Source organism: Scylla paramamosain, chromosome 17 (genome assembly GCF_035594125.1).
Source record: "Scylla paramamosain isolate STU-SP2022 chromosome 17, ASM3559412v1, whole genome shotgun sequence".
Lineage (NCBI taxonomy): Eukaryota > Metazoa > Arthropoda > Malacostraca > Decapoda > Portunidae > Scylla > Scylla paramamosain.
In genome coordinates, this window is record NC_087167.1 from 5,525,001 (window position 1) to 5,537,500 (window position 12,500).

Genomic DNA, 12,500 nt, shown 5'->3' on the forward strand with positions numbered 1-12,500 from the left:
AATGCATGTGTGAAGGAAGAGTGTAAAAGCTTGAAGGAAAAAAAATGCAAGGAAGTAAAATGAAGAAAAAAGTATGAAAAATATGAAAGGGGAAGAATGAAAGTGGAGGAATAGAATGAAAGGGAAGGGAAAAGATGGAGGTAAAAAAAAAGAAGGAATACAAAGAACGAACAGAGGAAGCAAGATAAATTAAATAATACAAGGAATGAAAATGAAGGAAGAGTATAAAAATTAATACAAAACAACAAATATGAAGAAAGAATAACAAAAGAATGAAGGAAAGAAGTGAAAAAAAAGAAAAAAAATATGAAGGAAGTCTGAGAGAACGAAGAAAAGAAAAGGAAGTGAAAAAATAGAAGAAAATGAAAATAAATAAAAAAATAATTAAAGAAGAATGAAAGGAAGGGAAAGGATGGGAGTGAAAATTAATACAATGCAACGAATATGAAGAAATAATACAGAAGGAATAACACAGGAAGGAAACGAATGATAAAAGTTAACACAGGAGAATAAACATGGAGAAAGAGTGAAAAATTGAATAAAAGGATTGAAAATTAAGAAAAAATACGGAAGAATGATGAAAAAGGAAGTTAACAAATGAATAGAAGAATGAAAATTAAGAGAGAAAACGGAAGACGGAAGAGAATGGAAATGAAAAATTAATAAAGATGATGAAAGTGAAGAAAGAAAAACGGAAGAATGAAGGGAATGGAAGAGAAGGGAAGGGAAAGGAGTGGAATAAGCAAAAAAAAAAGTGAACACAAAAGAATAAACACGAAGAAAGAATGAAAATATATAAAAAGTAAAAACTAAAAGAAAATTGAAAAGAAAATGTAGAAAAGAACGAAAATCAAGAAAGAAAACGGAAGAACGAAGAGAATGCAAAAGAAGGGAAGGGAAGGCAAAGGAGCGGAGTATTTCAACCTTGTTACTGCGCACGAGGAACGTAACGCCGCTACTGACGCAATGAAGGGGAAGGAGATAAATCCCTGCCTGCTCTCTGGGAAGTGTTTTTCAATAAGCGAGTGTGTCTATCACCGGAATAGGCCTTCTCTCTCTCTCTCTCTCTCTCTCTCTCTCTCTCTCTCTCTCTCTCTCTCTCTCTCTCTCTCTCTCTCGTATTCTGATGTTTTATTTATTTCTGTGTCTGATTTCTTTTTTCCTGTTTCTGCTTCTTTTTTTCTCTTTCTCTGTTTCTCGTATATTTTGTTGCTTTCTATTCTTTTGTTTTGACTTGTTTTGTTACAGAGGAGAGAGAGAGAGAGAGAGAGAGAGAGAGAGAGAGAGAGAGAGAGAGAGAGAGAGAGAGAGAGAGAGAGAGAGAGAGAGTCGTGAAGAGTTTTGATATATTTCCCACAAACTTTTCCCTCTTTTCATGCGCACTTTGTTTAGTAAAGCGTAACTCTCTCTCTCTCTCTCTCTCTCTCTCTCTCTCTCTCTCTCTCTCTCTCTCTCTCTCTCTCTCTCTCTCTCTCTCTCTCTCTCTCTCTCTCTCTCTCTCTCTCTCTCTCTTTTACAGTCTAGTTGTTGCAGAATCCCCGTTGTATCTCCCCTATATAAAGACGGACAAGAGGGAGAGAAGGGGTGGATGGGGAGAATGCTTCTTCCATTCCTACCTTTTCCTCGTACTTGTAATTAACCTGTAGTAGTAGTAGTTTAAGTGTACTCCTGCCTCGCATCCTTATGTATACACGTGTTTCCACTTCCTGTGCATCTCTCTGTGTGTGTGTGTGTGTGTGTGTGTGTGTGTGTGTGTGTGTGTGTGTGTGTGTGTGTGTGTGTGTGTGTGTGTGTGTGTGTGTGTGTGTTTCCTCCTCCTCCTTCTCCTCCTCCTGCTGTTTGCTTTTGAATAATAAATCGTCTGCACCGTGTGTGTGTGTGTGTGTGTGTGTGTGTGTGTGTGTGTGTGTGTGTGTGTGTGTGTCTAGAGAGAGAGAGAGAGAGAGAGAGAGAGAGAGAGAGAGAGAGAGAGGAAGGAAGGAAAGCTGAAAATAGAAAACGTAAAGAATGAAATATAGATATGAACCTCTCTCTCTCTCTCTCTCTCTCTCTCTCTCTCTCTCTCTCTCTCTCTCTCTCTCTCTCTCTCTCTCTCTCTCTCTCTCTCTCTCCGTCTCACCTGCATCCTTTGGCCAATTAAATCTCATTTCCACCTCATCTCCCTCCTTCCTCTCCCTCCTTTGTCCCTCCGCGCCTCCCTTGCCCAATTTTTGGAGAGACGAGGTGAGGTAATTTCCTCCGTCTTGGCCCCGGTCTCACACATGGCCATTTCTCTCTCTCTCTCTCTCTCTCTCTCTCTCTCTCTCTCTCTCTCTCTCTCTCTCTCTCTCTCTCTCTCTCTCTCTCTCTCTCTCATGAACAACTATTATCTTTTGAAGTTATTTTAAAAGTTTCTTACCTAAGTCTTCGTGTTTGTTTTTATCTGTGTGTGTGTGTGTGTGTGTGTGTGTGTGTGTGTGTGTGTGTGTGTGTGTGTGTGTGTGTGTGTGTGTCGTTTTCTTCGTCAGGTTTTCTTTTATTCCGCCTTGTACATTTTGAGTGATTGTATTTCTCGTATACGTAATTTCCCGTTTATCCCGTCAAGAGTTAACCAGTAGCATCACACATTCTTTCCCTTTTCCGGTAAACTCTGCAACTTAACTTGATTCTGTATTCCTCCTTTCCCTACGACTTGTGCTGCTTTTAGAGTGGGAGTTTCAAGGCACCTTCGTTCTTCACTTAGTTCTTTCCCTCGAATTTTTTTACTCTTCTGTTTTGGGAGAGTCAGTTAGCGGGCTTGTTCATTCTGGCGTCGTATGTTTCCCAGCTGGCCTATATAGAACCCGCTGGGAACTTTGTCTTTTCGCTACCTTATCTCCATGTGGGTACAGCAGGGCGTGGCGGCGGTGCTTGGCGGTGTGGTGTGTTGTGTTGTCATGTGTGTCTGTATTATATTAGTTTGTGTTGTCTTTTCTGATGTTTTTTTTTCCTTTTTTTTTCCTTTTTTTTTTTTTTTGCGTCAGCCTCCCATGTGCATAAAGGAAATGTTTGTGTACGTAGACAGCGAGATATTAGTCGTTGTTTGCTAGTTAGGCTCATTTACTGCCACGCTGGTCATTAGTGCTGAATATTTGTGCTGTCATGGTGTTTATATTATGTGTGTGTGTGTGTGTGTGTGTGTGTGTGTGTGTGTGTGTGTGTACGCGCACGTGCCGGTGCGTGCGTGTGTACATACGCGCTGCATTAATATATAGAACAAAACTCTATTGTGTCGAGTATTCACTGTGGTTTGCTTTTTTCTTTATTCTCTCTCTCTCTCTCTCTCTCTCTCTCTCTCTCTCTCTCTCTCTCTCTCTCTCTCTCTCTCTCTCTCTCTCTCTCTCTCTCTCTCTCAGCCTTTGTCCCTCTCTGATGGCGGATCATTGTCCTGAACCGCTGAAAGAGAGAGAGAGAGAGAGAGAGAGAGAGAGAGAGAGAGAGAGAGAGAGAGAGAGGAAATATAGGAGCAGGGTGGAGGACCAATGGGCTAGAATCAGAACAAACGGAGGTGGCAGGGGCTGGTGACAAGGGGAAGTGGGAGAGGAGGCAGGCACGGGAGGGGAGGGGGGATGGTGAGTGGAGGAGGAAACGACAGGGGAAGGGAGAGTGGATGTGGTGGAAGCTGTGGTATGTGGCTGTCTGAAATTGGCTTGTGTTTTCGTATTTTCCTCCGTTGTCAGTGATATATTTTTGTAATCTTTATTGGTGGTCAAAAATTTCCATTAGGTTAGGTAAGGCCTTGTGTAGGAGGTGACATTGTAAAATTTGTCTGTATTTTTCTGTGTGGTGTGTTTCAGTTGGCATTTGTATTCGGTTAGTCTTTTTGTATTGATTATAAAAACATGTTAGCTAGGGTTGTATGGCAGAACTAGAGTTTGTTTATATTTTTCTGTTTGTTGTTTTCTCAGTAACATTTATATTCGTTCAGTCTTTCCTGTGGGTCAAAGGAATACCACTTCAGGTCAGGTCTGGTCAGGCTGGAAATTTGTCAGACTACGAGAGATTAGATTAAAAGTTTTGAGAGTTTTTCCCCCTTTCTTTCACTTGACCCATATCGGCAGTAGGGGGAATTCTGCTGGACCTTTTTTTTTTTTTTTTTATGGCTAGATGGTAGGCCTCTTATATTTCCGGAGGCGTAGTTGGTCAGCCCTGGCCTTTACAGAAGTTCATGTCCCACCCCCAAGAGCTTAAGGCAACCACTAGTAGGTCGACAGGAAGCACGTGTGTATCTTCAGTCACCCAGCGATACCTTGAAAAATTACCAGTTTCCGGCAGGACTCGATCACAGGGACCAGAGATCACTAGGCCAGCTAACATGTTTATTGCCACGTATTGCCTGGTATTGGCTGCTGTATTTCCCCACTGAGATACGTGTGGCCCTGTGAGAGCTCGGTTGCTGCGAGGAGGGGTGGCTGCAGTGGGTCTTGTTATGTGTCGCGTTTGTTTTTCTTAAGTGTTTGCCGACTAACGAATGTGAATGCTGGCGTGATTGTTACGTGAAGAAGGTTCCGGATCTAGGTGATTGATCATATAGATAGGACATTGAATGATAAAAAGTGGATATTGTAAAATGATATTAGATGAGAAAATAGAATAATAAAGATAGTGAAATATCAAATACTCTGGATAATGTAGGTAAAAAAAAAAGAATTAAAGACAACGAAGAGATTGTCAAACCAAACTTAAGTAAATTGTAACACACTCTCACACACACACACACACACACACGTGCACTTAGAATGAATACTTATATATGAATAGTGAACAGTGGTGAGGTGCTTCTAATCTCTAACCTAACCTAATGAATTTTATCAACAGGCAGGGGGTACATAGTCACTCCATCGGTGAGACAAATGGTTCTGCGTTTGTATTTCCTGCTGTGGGTCTTGGGAATAGATTTTCTTCTTCAACTCAGCATCGTCAGGAGTTACTTGACGCCTTGTTTTGGCTTCATTAGATATTGCTGTTCTCCTTCTTGTATTTTCTGTTTTCTTGATGTCTTGCTGTCACGCCTGTTTCCTTGTACGCTGATTTGTTGGTTTATTTATTTATGTTTCTATTTTTTTTTTTATCAGGGTTTTCTTTCGCCTCGATACGGCTTCATTATTTTTTTTTCTTCTTCTCTCAACACTTTCCGTAATACTGTGTCTCCTGTTGTTGCTCATTTTCCCTTTATCTGCTTTCTTCTTTGTTATACTCAGATTAACACTCGTTATTATTATTATTATTATTATTATTATTATTATTATTATTATTATTATTATTATTATTATTATCATTATCATTATTATCATTATTATTATTACTACTACTACTACTACTACTACTACTACTACTACTACTCTATTATTATTTTTTTATTATTATATTCATGTTTGCACTTCCACAGCGGTGTTGAGAGGCGTGTGTGGCACAAAGCGAGTCGGGATCACATGGGGACTAACGAAAGCCTCCAACCGCCGCCTCCTTTACTTCCACCACCGCCACTGCCACCGCCGCCGCCACCACCAGCACCACCACCACCACCACTACCGCCGCCGTCACCGCCACGTGAGGAAAGGTAAATGACGCAGTTTTTCCCGGGCATGCAGTATATTGGTGTGAATGCCTCGCCGGATGATTGTTGCGCGCACGGCAAGCTGTGAACTCCAGTAATGACTTCCACAAACCTCAACGTCCGCTGTTGGCGAAGTGTGATTTCGTTTGCTGATTTGCGCCCGTGATAAATGTGACGTGGCTTTGTGTTGGCAGAAGTACCGACACGCGCCCTGACCTGCTGGCAACCTTCCTCGTGGCTTGATGAAGTTGCCTTTGTTTTTTTTTTTGTTTTTTTTTAGCATCTGGGTAGAATTTTCGTTTTTTTTTTTTTGTTGTTTTTTAGGCTAACGAGAGTAAAAGCGTGAACAATCTCAGTTTTGTTATTTACTTATTTATTCCTTTTTTTATTAATTTATTTATTCATATTTTACTTATTTATTTTCTTTATTCTCGATGTGTCTACAGAACTCTACAGAACACTATTAGCGGTAGGTAAGGTTCCAAGAAGCTTTCTAAGAGCCACTGTACCGTTCCTACTCTGGCAACTTCAGGTAGAGTGAGTATCAATTTAATTTTATAAAGAAAAGTTCGATGAAGAGAAAATGAAGAGTGGTGCTGGGCGACTGCTATTCTAGTCCGCTCTGGGAAGGTGTGCGGGGGTGAGGCAGCACCTGATTGGCTATGCTCATGTATTGTACATAGATGGCGCTGGCCTCTTGCAGTGCCATAGGTCTTTTTTGTTTCGTTGTTTCTTATGTTTTATGTTTTTTTTTCTGCTTCTGTAGTTGATAGTCTGGCTTGTTTTATTTATTTATTTATTTATCTATTTATTTATTTATTTATTTATTTTTTGGCGGTTTCTGTGTACGAAATCTTTTATTGCCCTTATCTAAATTTTGCTTCCGAGAACTCGAGCAGGAGAGGAAACACTGCAAATCGTGACAGAAGGTTTCCATTCGAGGTGGGCGGAACTCATGCCATTCCCTTCAAGCTGTGTGTAGAAATCGCATGGAGGAGGAGAACTAAACAGACGAATAGACAGGCAGACAGGCAGGCAGGCAGGCAGGTAGGCAGGCAAGTTTAGGCAAGAGGAAAAGGTTTAGTCTTGAAGATGGAAAGAGGAATATAGTTCTAGTCATTAGTAAAGGACATCTTAATTCTATAGTGTTTAAGAGGTGTTTAGTTCTCATTTTCTATCCGTTTGTCCTTCTTCGTCCTTCTTCATCCTTCTCCACACCCCGCCGCATCTCCCCCACCAGTTCACCCCGCCCTCACGTCAACCCCCACTAGACGTCTCATCCATCCCTCCCCAGCTTTCACTTTACGACATCTCTCGCTCACGGTTTTTCCTTAGAGTTTCTTGTTTTCTCGTCTCTCTTTCTCTCTCGTTTCCTCTTTTTTCTCTCCGGCACCTTTATTTTTGTCTTTGTGTTTTCGTCCTTCATATGTTTTTTTTTTTATTTCTTGTTTTTTTTTCTCGTTTTCTCCTGTGTCCCTCTTCGTGTTTTCCACCTTCTTTTCTTTTTCCGCGTGTTTTTCTTCTTTCTTTTACTCTTCTACGCTGCTGAATATTACTTTAAGAAACAAAGATACGAATCAGAGTATTATTATTATTATTATTATTATTATTATTATTATTATTATTATTATTATTATTATTATTATTATTATTATTATTATCATCATCATCATCATCATTATCATCACCATCATCATCTTCCCTATTTTCGTTGGCTGAGTTTCGGCTTTATCCATAATGGCTGAATTTATTGTTTTATCTTTTCTTTCATATTGATTAGAAAAAAAAAAAAAATGTCCAGTTAAAAAATCGCTTGTATTTTTGTGGCTAGATGTAATGTTCTTCTTTTTCTGGCCGGCGACGCACAACAACTTAGTGTTCCTACAATACACACACACACACACACACACACACACGGCCTGTACCTTATCTACATACCTCACCATGCAATGTTTGCTGACTACCGGCCTCTCCCTTGCATGCCATCTCATTCCACACCCACCAGGCTGCAGATGGAAGCGAGGGAGACACATGGGACAAACTGTTTTTGTTATTTTTTCCCCACCTTCGGTCTCCAAATGTCCTTTTGCACAGTGACCCCCAAGTAGTGATGTCATGAACCCCCGTGAATTTTGTGTCTATAATATATGTAGCAATACATGGACTAATGAACTGCTTTGTATCAAGAACTCCGCGTAGACGAAGAACAGAGGATGTGATACGAGAAAGCTGCTTTGTCTGAAACTTATTTTTTATACTTGACCACTACGCTGACCGGGGGAAACTTAATGCATCACCTCCGCATGTAAGGCAAATGACCTGACCTTCCCTCACGGCCGCCACCATTGCCATTACCATGCATCCCACGCGCTCCCAGACTCGAGGGCCGAAAGAAATAAGTATAAAAGAAGGGAGAGGCTTTTTTTTTGTGTGTGTGACGGCGCAGCAAGGGACGCCACCCTGAATGACGTCATAGCAGGAAAGTCCCATGGGCCGCCCCGGTGAAAAACACGTCTTATTGAGTGTGGCGTGTGGCTCTCTGTTTGAGGGAGGGGGAGGCGTGCACTATATTACACAGCGCACCAGTAAACAGTACACACCTACACAGGACAGAAGGGATGCCTGTGAACCGTATAAACACAGCAGCTTCGCAAGCAAACAAGCAAGCAGGCAGGCAAGCAAGGGAGCGATCAGTTGCACGGTGTTGTCTGTCTTTCCCGAGCGGTGGTGTTGCAGTCTCGTGTTTATTTGCGTGGATAGATTGGGTTAGGGAATGAAAATGCTGGAGCTGGCTATGGATGGAGGCAGCAAGGAGTGGAGCAGGGAGGGAAGAATGATTGGATTGTGATCATCAGGAATGTGATGATCGTTAAGGTGATTAAGAAGAAGGAAAGAAAGAAAATGTCATAAAAGAAAAAAGGAAATAAGAAAAAAAAAGAAATAAAGAAGGAGGAGGATGAATACACAAAGGAATACAAAGCCAAAACAGCAAAACAGCAGCAGATCTTCATGTTCATAAAGAGTTGTTTGGTAACCACTTCTAACTTGCTACAAGGTAGAGAGGCAGGACAATACACCGGAAGGCTCCTCTCAGCCCACCACTCCCCGCTAGCTTGCGCTGACATGGAAATAATTGGAAAAATTACCATACAATATGGAAAGACTGATATGAAATTTTCATCGGTGAGGATGAAAGGAAGTTATGTTGTTGATCCTGTGGTGCACTCTATATACCAGACTATGAAATGAAAACATTCATAACATTTCACCCATCGCAGGTACATTTGGTAAATCGCTAGCTTAAAAATAAAGAATTCAGTCCAGGCAAGAGTAGTACTTTTATGTGTAATTATTGGAACAAGAGGAGAGCTTGTTGGGGATGCGCTTTTAAGCATTTATCTATGTATTTTTTTAAAGGATTCAGTTGAATTACTGTTTACGATTTCTGAAGGAAGTTTGTGCCTGACATTAACGAAATGCTTCGCCTCGGGTGACTGGAGACGTTTAGGTTGCAATCTTTCAACCACTATTTCCAACATTTTCAGCCAGGTCATTTACGAAAATATTAGTTAAAAAGAAAAAAAAAAAAAGAGAGAAAAAAAAAACAGTAGAAACTAACGAAGACCTGAAAAATGCATCACTGTGTTTGCATCAAGAGGTGTTATGTAACTTGTAAACTCTGAACTGACCAGGAGAGTATACAGGCAAAATAAATGGAAGTTAAGGCCTGTAGTGCGTGATCATTATAGGGCTGCTGGTCCTGGCTGGGAGGTCAGGGCAACACGTGAGGACCAAACGAACGAATGGCCAAGACTCAGGAGGAGGAGGAGGAGGAGGAGGAGGAGGAGCAATTCCCTAGATAAGTAATAATAAAAAAATTCTTATTGTAATATTCACGTACACATGAGGAAACTAAAATAGAAAAGAATCCATTCACAGACGCGGACCCAAGAAATAAATGCTTGAGAAATTCCCTGACGAGCATCTGGCAGAGATGGATGGCTATGATTTCCACCAGACTTAATCTTACAGTGGACCTTATTGTGGTGGTGGTGGTGGTGGTGATGGTGGTAGTGGTTTCAGTGGTGGTGGTAGTGATAAGTGTGTGATTGTTTCCACTTACTTTTATTTTATGTCTTTCCATCATCATCATCATCATCGTCATCATCATCATCATCATCAATCATCATCATCATCATCATCATCACTTAAATCGTGACGAAAACCTACTTCAACCTCCACTCATTGCTATCAATACTGTCTGTCTGTCTGTCTGTCTCATGATACTTCAGCAAAACTTACCATTGTATCTCTACATCTATTTCTTTTAGTCACACACACACACACACACACACACACACACACACACACACACACACACATGAAAACAAGAGGTAATATATATTTAAAACACATCACAACACCCGGCACAACTAAAACACACTCCAAAAGAACACAACATAAAGATTTTGTCATTCGTAGCAGAGAGAGAGAGAGAGAGAGAGAGAGAGAGAGAGAGAGAGAGAGAGAGAGAGAGAGAGAGAATTGCAGCGGATATAGAAAGGAAAAAAAAAACTGGAGAGGGAAAATAATGCCGCTTTTATTCTCTTCCCGCTTGAATGGAGTCGAGATGAGAGGAGGGATTCGAGTATTGTCTCATGAACCGTGCTCTTCGAATCGCTCTTTCAGCCGCACGCGAATCCATAGACTGAAGCAACGAGCGATTCGGAGCGTGGTGGTTCCTGAGACAATGAGAGAGAGAGAGAGAGAGAGAGAGAGAGAGAGAGAGAGAGAGAGAGAGAGAATTTAACTGGGTTTCATTCATTAGAAAATTATTATATTGTGGTAAGTAGGTAGAAGAAGAGCAACGACAACAACAACAACAACAACAACAACAACAACAACAACAACAACAACAAATAAAAAAAGCACACATGAAAGAAAACGGAAGACGAAAGAAAAGAAAACGAGATACAAGTAGGGAACCGGATGTAATTGATAGAAAACTATAACAGAAAAAAGGAGGACTGAAAAAAAAAAATAAAAAAGACGTGAAAGAGGAGAAAAAGAAAGGAGGAGGAGGAGGAGGAGGAAGATGGCGGCTGCTCTTTTTTCACGACTTGGACAGGTCGTGATGGAGGGGAGGCGCTCTAAACTGTGACAAAAATGGAGCTAATAAGGCTGAGGAAGAGAAAGAAGGGAGGAGAAGGTGGAGGGGGGAGGAGGTAGAGGTGGGGGCAGGGTCGGAGAAAGGGCAGGGGGTCATGATTGATTAAAATATGTTAGTGGCGACCCAACAGTTTAAGGTTATAGGAGGAGGAGGAGGAGGAGGAGGAAGAGGAGGAGAAATAATAGTAGAAAGTCAAAGTGATAAAGTAGAAAGGAAAACAGATAGGACGAAATAATTAGGAATAAGAAAATAAAGGAAGGATTAAGAATAAAAGAGGAAAAAAATGAGGTAGGAAGGAAATGAAGAAAAAAGGAAAATGCTGAGGAAAAATATCCTACAATTATTATTATTATTGGTAGTAGTAGTAGTAGTAGTAGTAGCAGTAGTAGTAGTAGTAGTAGTAGTAATAGTTCTAGTAGTAGTAGTAGTAGTAGTAGTAGTAGTAGCAGCAATAATACACACACACACACACACACACACACACACACACACACACACACACACACACACACACAGCCAAGGAAGTCATCAAGAAACCCAAGCATTTTAGTGGCTGATTTATTTACGCTGACCTGGTAAAACCGCTAAAGTTAATCGACTGAACTAGCACGTGTCATCCTCACTAACCCTCAGTAGCAGGTGTCATACTGTAATTAAGAGGATTAACGAAAAACACTAAGCAAGGTGGAAATGAGACCAGTTTACTCGCTGTTGATCATGACTTAACTCCACACAACACAACCCTTTGACTGCTACTTCTCTTCAGACTTCATAAAAACAGGGTGCAAATCTTGAGCATAATTCCAAGGGAGACATGACAACAAATGCACTCATCGATCAAGAAACCGAATCATCTTACTGCCCGACTTATTATGATTTGGGCCCGGTAAGCTCATCCAGGGTCAATCCAATGAACAAGCAAGTGAAAGCATTAACCATCTCACTGCCACATGCAACAGTCCAACAACAAGGGCACTGTACATGATCTTTAAAGCATCTACGAGAAAGGAAAGTGGATTAAAAGAATAGATTTTCCAGAGTGTAGCCTGCATAATGTTTATAGAGTGCACTGTATGACATAAAGAAATGCCTCGGTGATAAATGATTGCAGGAAAGATGTGCCCAGGAAAAGTGAAAGGGTTAAAAGTAAAACGCTAAAATGGAGGGAGTGAAATTAGTAATATTTTCCTCACCTATCGATCTTCTGCTACACATAACACCTCTCTTACTTCCTCCTCCCCTCTACCCGGTACAACTCTGCTTCCGTAAACAAGTGAGGAACGCCGGCGTGTATAGATATTCAGCGTACACGATCCAACCCCTCAAATGAAGTGAGTTCGGTGCAATATTTAATTCCCTTCATGTATTACGCACCGGATTGGGAATTTTGTTTTGTAATTAGTGATACGTGATTATTTGCTTTATGAAAGTTGTGTGAATGTTTTGTAAAGGCACGAGAGAGAGAGAGAGAGAGAGAGAGAGAGAGAGAGAGAGAGAGAGAGAGGAGAGAGAGGAGAGAGATAGAGAGGAGAGAGAGAGAAATGAAACAGGAAAGGAAGTAATCTAGAGGGAATTGAGAGAGAGAGAGAGAGAGAGAGAGAGAGAGAGAGAGAGAGAGAGAGAGAGAGAGAGAGAGAGAGAGAAAGACTGACCGACCGCCACCGTTATATATTCTGTACCTGTCGCCGCCGCTCCCCTCACCTGGTCGGTCACAGTAATTACCTGTACGAACTTTGCCCTTCCCCTCACGCCACT

The 12,500-nt window shown here is 41.2% G+C and overlaps 1 long non-coding RNA gene across 1 annotated transcript in view; it reads left to right on the plus strand.

Annotated features, from left to right (window-relative positions):
• LOC135108661 (uncharacterized) overlaps positions 1 to 12,500 on the plus strand; it is a 99,394-nt gene that overhangs the window by 23,665 nt on the left and 63,229 nt on the right. Inside the window, exon 2 of the long non-coding RNA XR_010272378.1 lies at positions 5,408 to 5,578. This is a non-coding gene — a long non-coding RNA (uncharacterized LOC135108661). The remainder of the gene's footprint in view (positions 1 to 5,407; positions 5,579 to 12,500) is intronic.